The following is a 10,149-nucleotide window of genomic DNA, read 5'->3' as shown; positions in this document are numbered from 1 at the left end:
CTATGAGGTCCCCATATTTAGAGGCAATATCCTGATTACCAATTCCCTTGGGCCAAAAGCGGGGTTTGTAGGGGACTGTTTTTGCTTTTAGGTGGATGTTTCCTTAGATTGGATACCCTAAGAAGAAGAATACTAAATTAACTGATCCTTTGGTCTGATTTAGCAGAACAATTCTTATACGCTGATGGATGATCTCTCAGGCAATTTCAATACAGGTAGTCCTCAAACTTACCACCACAAGTGAGCCCCAAATTTCTGTTGCTCAACAAGGCAATTGGTAAGTGAGTTTTGCCCCATTTTATGACCTTTCTTGCCACAGTTGCTAAGTTAGTAACATGGTTGTTAAATGAATCCGGCTTTCCCATTGACTTTGCTTGTCATAAGGTTGCAAAAAGTGATCACATGACCCTAGGATGCTGCAAATGTCATAAATACATGCCGGTTCCCAAGCATCCAAATTTTAACTATGGGGGTGCTCAACTCTCAAAAGCATAAACAACAGTCATAAATCACTTTTTTCAGTGCGGTTGTAACTTTGAATGTTCATCAAACGAAAGTAAGTCAGACATGTCAAACTCGTGACATCACATGATGTGCAACATATCGGGATGGTTTTGCCATTGCTGGCAATGGGGAGGGTGTGGCTGCTGGATGACGCGTCCGGCCCACGGGCCGGCAGTTTGACACCCCTGGTGTAAGTCAATGACTATCTTTATTTGTGGTTCTGAAATCCACAGTTCATATCAGCACAAGCTTGATTTGACCTATACTTGGGCTGCTTGTGAAAACATCTAGCTGTGATGGAAAAGGAAAGACCACATAACAATTTCATGCTGAATAGATACTCACATGGCTTACTTTTATCCAGGTCAATTTAATTGTGAAAAGATAAGGGATGAACAAAGATTTATGATTTATTTATACCCTTTATGGGGTCAATGGCACTTAGGCTCACATAAATAGCAAAATTATAGAAATAACCCCCCCCCCAATGCTGTTGCACTGCAGTTCCCAAAGGCCCCTCTAGTGCTATCTATGGAAAAATTTTGGAGAGCTAGAGATACCCATGCAAGATCAGGAAATCTATAAATCAAAAGATGCTGAATAAAATTCCAACATGCTTCACCACTTAGCTGTGCTGGATGGGTCTGAAATACATTGTGATTTCACCAATAACTGTTCACAGGTTTTCTACTTCTGCCCAACAGTATATTTCTACTATGGGCTGGAAAAATGGGTGAATAATAAATACTATTGGGATCTGAAATTCTGTGACTGTCCAGGAATTTCTCACCTGTGTTTTTTTTATAACAATTGCTAACATTTTGAGAGGAATATTTGCATTACTTGTTTTAAATATAAAAACATGACAGTGATTTTCTGTTAACAACCTTCCTAATTTGAAGATTTGGAAAAGAGGAGAATGCCATGAAGAACAGATTGCCTCTTCCTCCTGGCAGTTAAACCTCTTGTTAATGTTGAGTCCTACCCTTACAATTCATGTGTTTTTAGCATAGAGGCACTATTACTTCAGTCTTTTTAGGATATATTGACATTTCAACAGGTACATCTTTTCCTGACAGTGTTAGAGTCCTAAAAGACATTTCCAACTCCATTAAGCACTGGGTACCTCTACATTGCTGGTAAATACATAAAACATCTCATTGGTGCAGGAATATCTTGATAATGTGAACCAGAACATGTTGGTCTAGCTCATTCTTTCTGTGCAAATTTGGTGGGCAGAGATCTTGACATAAATAAACTGTTAAACTCCACTTGATGTTTTAACAGTCAGAGGAAAGTGGCCCTAATTAAAAGATACAACAGTACAATCCAATTGGTTGTGAAGCCATGCCTAAAGAACAGGAACTAATAATAAGCCATATGGAGGAAGTTCAGTGGTTTGGAGTTTGTTGTCCTTTAACATGAGCGTCGAACCAAAGTAATTTGACAAAAAATTGGGGAAACTGCAAAAGAAGGCTGGATTAAAAGTCAAGCTGAAGTGCATTAAACAATAGCATAGTACTCTTAGTAACATTTGTGAAAGACCAAAAGAAAGATGTCATTCCCATGGTGATTAGAGACCAAAGAAAGAAGGAGGAAGCAATTTGTTGAGGGAAATGTCAAGATTTTAACAATTACAATTAGCTTCCTCCCCAGAGTTTTCACACATAGTTGCATATGGATGAAAAGGTACAATAAGCAAGGGTATCACCTTGAAAAGAAAAATGAAAAAGTAAAGATGAGATGAAGCAATGTTGATGAGAGAGATCTCTGAACAGGTATTCCTGTTAAGTGCTGAAGATTCCTTGCAGCATTCATTTTTACAGGTTCACTTTCTACCTAACTAAAATATAAACAATCCAAAGTTCCACTAACGAAGATTTACAGTTCATAACAAGTTGCAATGAAATATGAGTCCTTAACATGCCGTTGCTATAAAACAACCTAAAAGCTGCGTCTTGTGTTCAAAATGTAGGATGCAAGAAAAAAGAATGCAAGAAAAGGATGAAAAGCTTTTACCCTTTTTTTTCCTCCCAAGGGAAAAAAACTTTCTTTCTTTCTTCTTTCTTTCTTTCTCTTTCTTTCTTTCTTTCTTTCTTTCTTTCTTTCTTTCTTTCTTTCTTTCTTTCTTTCTTTCTTTCTTTCTTTCTTTCTTTCTTTCTTGTCATCAGAAGTGACTTCTGCTTTTGCTGATGTACAGTGCCATGTGGTTTTGCTTTCCTGGCAAACATTTGACAATAAAAACCAAGCTCTTGCTTTCTGTAGTTGTTCATTTGTGACATTTCCTTATTTCAGTCATTTGTCCTAGGCTAAGGCGACAGGGTCTGGCTAGCAACATGATGAAATGAAATGTGACTTTTAATATGTGGGTGAATCTAAAAGATAACTGTGGCTTAATAGGTGACTAGGCCAGCAAGAAAACACACCCATGCATGATTAAGACACACCTCTAAAGAACTGACTATGTGCGTGAAATCATCTTTTTTATATTGCTAGATATAATTTGTAACTTGCAACGAGCTTGTACATGCAATGATCACAGCAAATGGAAGCTAAGCTTATATTCAGTAAACCTTGGAAAAAAGAGAAGAGTTCCAATTTTTCAATGTTTTCTTTCACTGCTATATACGTATCAGTGTCTTACAGAGTTATGAGACCTAGTATGATATAATGACTAGAGCTGCTGAATTAGGCCCGACCCAGAGATAATGAATGCCACACCTGTTCTTGTAATAAATTTAATATCCTGAAAGGGAAGGAAAGAAAACCAATTTACTGTTTTAATATTTACATAAACATCCCTGCCTAGTTGCCTCATAGTAATTTCTAGGTGTCCAAGATGAATATGGTAACAACTATTGGATATAGATCTAATTTAAAAGTTCAGTAGGTTTAAAACAAAATGTAATGTGGCAGCTTCCTTAAAAATAGATTGCTTGGCATTGGCAAGGCCTCATCTGGAATAAAAGCCAAGTTTTGATTGCTTTATTCAAAGAACATATAAACAATATGGAAAGAGAGGGATTTAATAATGTGAGATTTAAAATGCATGAGCAACTCAGGCACAGAAAATGGTTAATAGAGGAATTAGGCATGTTTAATTTAGTAGAAAGTAATGCTAAGCATAGATATGATGGCAGTTTTCAAGTATCTGAGAGCAGGTTATGTAGCTTCATATGCCAAAAAAGACTGAATTACGTGCCAAGAACAATTGTGCTGGAAATCATAGGTTGCACATTTATAGTCAGTAATACCAGATGTACATCATTTTCCCCAGGTCTGAAGATTCTGTGCAGAAGACTTATTTAGTATTCCTATAAGGGAAGGAAGGATGAAAAATCATTGTCACAATGAGTTGGATATCTTGATCAATTGCTTCATAAAAGAAGGCTTGGGAAGATCTAGATGCGAGTATCTATCCTTAATTTTATTACATTTATGGTTATATTCTGGTCTTGTGACCCATCCAGCTGAATGTAGAATCCAGTCATCTCTTGTAGTCTTTCAAATCCTTTTTCAAACATGAGTCCTTAATAGTCCACCTTGCATGAAAGGTCCACCTGTACGTAGTTTAGGAGGCCAACAGATTGCAGATCTGTTGTGTGGACAACACAGTTTTCCATTTGCATAAATAAGCAAATGTGCCTCTTTGTATTAGAAGAGAGGAAATGCTATCATTTTTCTAAAGAAAATCACAAAGAAAAGAGAGATCAGCTGTTCATCAGTGCTATGGATGGAAGGAAAAGAACTCACTAGTTCAGTTTCAGAAGGAAGGAAGGAGGAAAACTATTTAGGTTGCAAAGCTATATGCACTTACTTTAGAATTAGTTACTAAACTCAGAGGGACTTATGTCTGAGTAAATAAGCATGCACCGGTCCAGCCAACATAACCTGTCATAAGGATGATTGAAAAATGGAATTGATAATATCAAACATTGCAGCAATTAAAGGTTGTGAAAGCCTATTATTTTAAGCACTTGAAACAGGCAACTCCCAAGCTTCCACACTGTTGGCATGGTTAAAAAGGTAGACTTTCCTATATCTGGCTTTCCAAATAAAGCACAAACAGCAAAGCTAAACCTCTTTGAGAACTATATGAAACTGAAGGAGATGTATCCACCAGAAGGTAGCAGGCAGGAAACCTTATCAGCCAGGTTGACAGGGAAGGTAAACACAAACAATAACCATGGCATGTAGATGTGCTTAGCTTAATCCTGATAAGTATAACTGGGGACTTAATCATAGGCTTGGTCTGAAACTAGCTCTTTTATAGTTAAGCAGCAAATAATTAAGTTTACACAGGAGGGTGTAGGATAAGCAGCAAAGAACTGTGGTTGCAGAACCTCTTCTGTGGTGTTATCATAGGTATCCACAGCAAGGAAATAAAAAATGGCAGCTGCAGCTTTGCAAACCACGCCTCACTTCTTGTGACATGCAAAAAAGAGGTGGGGTTCTGATAGTACATACGTTGACTGTCGCTATCCCTTAGACTTATATATCGCTTCGCAGTGCTTTACAGCTCTCTCTAAGGAGTTTACAGAGTCAGCATTTTCCCCTAACAATTTGGGTTCTCATTTTACCAACCTCGGAAGGATGGAAGGCTGAGTCAACCTTGAGCCAGTGAGAATTGAACTGCTGGCAGCTGGCAATCATCAGAAGTAGCCCGCAGTACTGCATTCTAAGCACTGCGTCACCGTATTGAACTACTGGACATTCCCTGTAGATCTCACTACCTCTTCCAGTTCTGTTTTTCATCTCCTCCTGTCTGTATTTTGAAAGTAAAGAGGCTGAAGGGAGAAAGGATCAGGTCCTTATGGGTTAGTTAGCTTGTTTGTTTTAGAAATTCAGCAGTGAAAATAACAACAGGTTAGTGCTGGCCAGCAAGAGATTGCTAGGGTATCTGGCCTTAGCTTCAGAAGAAGCTTTTTGGGTGATTATTATATGTAGGACAACCCTCAGCTTAGTCCCTTAACAAGGTTAATACATAGCTTAACATGTTGAGAAAAGAATGTCTCTGATAAATGCTTCAGCATAAGTTTCCAGTAGGCCGCAACTTTCAGGTTTGAGTTTTATCTCATTGGTGGGGAACCAGCAACACCCATCTGGCAGAACCAGCTTCCTTCCTGGCTTAATCTTCCTTCAACAACATGCTACTCCTGTTTTTAACTACAGGCTTAGGCCTTCTCTCAAGAGAAGGCTCAATCTGCATTTATAGGGACCCTGTGTAAGGCCTGGCAAACACTGCAAGCATTAGCTAGGCTGATATTTCTCTGGAAGCCAGCCACCCAATCTCATCTGCAGGCCAAGGGCCCAGTGATTAGAGAAGAGAGGTCATGCCTGCTGCAGCTTAAAATGTGTAATTGCAGCTGGGCAGAGATGCCAAACCTTGACTGTGGCATCAACCACAACATCATCAATGAAGCAAGCCATAAGAGTCAGTTGTTGCAGAGAAGAGAGAAAATAAAACTGTAATGGTTAAAGAAATGTTAAGTGTGAGCTAATCCTGAGAGGAAGAGATTCTTAGGATCTGGCAAAACAATTACTAGATCAACTTCAAGTTGTGGTTAAGGGGCACATGAAGATCACCCCGTTTGCTTTTTCAGCCGAGAGGATGGATGAATTTTGTTCTAGACTGGGCACTCCCTTAGTTTCCTCAAATGTAGTGTTCTTTGGTAAACCTGTCATCCTATTTGCTAAGTGGAAGAATTATTCACACAGCTGGCATCTTCTAAGAGTTTCAGGTCTGTGGGGTTCACTGATGTTTGTGTGAACCAATAGATATAAACAGACATTCTGGGAATTAAACATTAGAATAAATTTAGAGGAAAGCGAAGGAAAGCTTAATCCCCAAACATCCCACTGAGCCTTCTAGCTAGTTGCCTCTGTGATTTGGACAAGTTTTTACTTTTGGTTTTGGTAGTGAATATGGATAGCATTCCTATTTATTTCCAGATTGTATTAAATGGCTGGGATTCCTACATTCCCTGGGTTAGAGTACCACCTAGTGGCATTTACTGAACATTTCACAGCAGCAATATTTGCCTACAGTACTTTCCCCTGTTTCTTTGGTGTGTTATTCACTTAATAATCATTATGTATAATTTTTTAACTAAGAAAAAAAATAAAAAAGATTGGTGGTATTTTTAAATATATGAATCCTTTTAAAACTGTTTTTTTTTGTGTGTGTGCTTGTGCCTTTGAGTCACAATGACACCTGGCAACTGCCTGGAAAAATTTCTGCAGTTTTTCTTGGCACGGTTTTTCAGAAGTGGTTTTCCCTTGATTCCATTCTAGGACTGATGGAGAATGACTGGCCCAAGGCTACCCAGATGTCTGCATGCCTAAAGGGCAGACTAGAACTCACACCCCCAGTTTCTAACCTGATGCTTTATCCCCCACACTTAACTGATTTTTAAAAAACTAACTCAAAACTAATTTAGAATTAGGACAAGTTTAGTCTAGGAAATTACTGTTCAAGAGGTAATTTTGTTATCCTTGCAGTATTTTCATCACAGCCAGTTTTGCACGATCAGAAATATGCTACAGAACAGTCCATATCAGCAGGGCAAACCTTATTATTACTGGAAATAAAAAAAATTGAGCTGTCTTCTCTTTTTTATAATATATTTTATTATTTTTTTAGCATGGTCACCTTAATATTTGGTAAACAGTGTGTTGTTTGGGTTTACATTTAAAAAACATTCACTAACAATTGGTTTCTATGATCTATAATCCACATAATAGCTTTACTTGATTTCCTCTTCTTCCCATAATGTTCTCTTTTACCAACCTTAAGTTAATACAATTCTTATTGTTTTGATAGATAACAGTTGAGTATAATCTTTTTTTCTAATATTTTCGCAAATAATAATCACATCAATATAATATTTCTTTTCTATCTAGTCATTCTGGTTGCCCAGGTTTCTAGAGATGAACAACTGGAAAAGGAATGCTTCATAAGGTGTAATTTATTTGATTGCTTATTCTGAAAGAGTAAGAGATTTAGTGAAGGTATACAAGAGGAATGAAAAATTCTAAATGTGAGGATGACCATAATTTGATAATGTCAAAAATGGATCTTGGGAAAGCATGGACATGGGTAATATGTGAAAGAACTTAGATTGAAAGTGGTATAATCTCAGGAATAGATTAGAATGAGTATTCTGTATTCTGTAGCTTCCAACAAAATAAGGAAAATGAACTTTAAAAGGTGAAAGCTGCATGGAACAAAATGAAAATAATTACAGGTAGTTTTTTAACACAATTGGGACTGCAATTCAGTCATTAAGCATAGTAGTTGCTAAGTAAAACAGTGACTGTACCTATGATCTTACTTTAGCTTTCCTTTTCTTTACAGACCTGTGAAAATTATAAATGCAAGGACTAGTTGCAAAGTTTCTCCTTCATCACTGCTGTAATTGTGAATGCTCACTATATGAGGTGGTCATTAAAAAAGATTACTTTTACAGAGTGCCATATGTGTGTGCAGTTAGCTTATAGAAAGTATGGAAAAGGATGTTTATTGAAAGGAATGAAATAAAAGAGTTTGCGGAGGAGAAACGTAAGATGTAATCAAGAAACCATGAACATAATAAGCCATAGGTTAAGTTATACGAACTGTATGATCAGAAATCCTGCTTATTCTTTGTTTCACTGGAAATGGGTTGTTAAATTTCTTAATACATTTTACTTGAACTTTTCTGCAATAAGACTTATTATGTCGTGGGCTCTGATGAGCAGGAATGAGGACACGCAGATGAGTACAGACAAACTCATACTTAATTTAAGCAGAAACTGTACTGAGAGATTGGAGTCACCCTGCTTCAATATATAGCCAGGCCCTATGGTATTAACCAATCGGATTGAAGCTATGGTTGCCGCCCAAAGTTGACCAATTGCAGGACCGGAGACGTCCTGTCTGAGTTGCTGGAGAACCTTTAGTTCTCCAGCAACGCACGTGGTGATATTCCAAAAGCCCAGTACATAACACCCTTCCCTCCTAAGATCAGACTATAATAAACTTGACAATAGTCAAGGCTTATTAATCACTCCCAACAACCAAAATAGTAAAATAATAAATAACAATAATAATTGTAATGTTTTGTTTTTCCAAAATAGTTAGAACTTTACAGACGTGCGCGACCTTTACAGACGTGCCTTGTAGAGTGGACTACAAAGAGATTAAAGAATAGCTTGTCAATGCCATAAACTACAAAGAGATGAAACAACGTCTAAGTGAACATGCTTGACAGCAGTTACATTTTACCCCCAATTTCTGTATGTGTTTCTTCCCACCTATGAACTGGGGCCTGAGACATTTCAGGCCTAGACCTCTGAAAGGTATAGCAACCATGGACTTGATCCTCCACAGCCTTGTCCAGGCCGGGCCACCAAAAGTAGCTTCTAGCTAAGGCTTTCATCCGTACAATGCCTGGATGGCCTTCATGTAAGGAATGTAAGACTCTGTCCCTCAATGATGTGGGGATAATGACTCTGTTGCCCCATAGACTGCTGAGGCCATCTGCATGGCCCATTTCCTTCCCAGGTTTGTGAACTAACTTAAATTTGTATGCAGCCAAAAATATACACCATCTCAGCATTCTTGGAGACAGTATGTGGGGAGTTTGCTTATCTGTGGTGAATAGGCCCAAAAGGGGTTTGTGGTCAGTGAAGACAGTGAAATCCCTGCCATATAAATAATCATGAAATTTTTTGACTCCAGCCACTATGGCTAAGGCTTCTTTATCAATTTGTGCATAATTACACTCAGCAGCAGATAAAGTTCTAGAATAGAATGCAATAGGAACTTGTTTCCCATTCTTCTCTATGTGGCTTAAGACTGCCCCCACCCCGTAGGGAGATGCATCACTTGCAAGACATACGGGTTTAGACTCAATGTAATGAGTTACACTGGACTTTTCTGAAAGAAGGGCCTTTAGATCCTGAAAACTTTTTTCATGTAATTCAGTCCACTTCCAAGGGGCTTTTTTAATCAAGTAGCCTGTGGAGGGGCTCAGCTATTGCAGCCTTATGAGGTAGAAATGTGTGATAAAAATTCAGGAGGCCCAAAAATGCTTGCAGCTCTGCTTTTGATTTTGGGCTAGGAGCCATTTTGATGGCCTTAACTTTTGACTCAGCGGGGTGAATCCCACTAGCATCGATACGGAAACCTAAGAATTCCATTGAAGAAACCCCAATACTACATTTGTTTTTCTTTAACTTGAGGCCCGCATCGCGAAGCCTTTGTAACACAGCCCTGAGCCTGTTGGCCAATACTTCTGGGGATTCCCCGGCAATGAGAACATCATCAAAATAAGGACAGACACCCTGAATTCCTTTAAGTGTGCGTTCCATAATCCCTTGGGAAATGCCCGGTGCAACACTAACTCCAAACTGCAAGCATTTGACTTTGAATGCCCCTCTGTGAGTCACTATTGTTTGAGCTGCGGCTGTGGCCTAGTCTACCGGCAGCTGCTGATACGCCTGCGCTAAATCAAGTTTATCAAAAATGGTTCTCCCTTGCAAAGAGGCCAGAATATGGCTGACTATCGGGACCGGGTATACATGTTGATTTAAGGCTTTATTTAACGTGCATTTGTAGACTGTGCAAATGCGAACCTCCCCGTTGGGCTTTAGTGGGGTGAC

Source organism: Vipera berus, assembly GCF_964194415.1.
Source record: "Vipera berus genome assembly, chromosome: W".
Taxonomy (NCBI): Eukaryota; Metazoa; Chordata; class Lepidosauria; order Squamata; family Viperidae; genus Vipera; species Vipera berus.
This window is presented reverse-complemented; position numbering follows the sequence as displayed.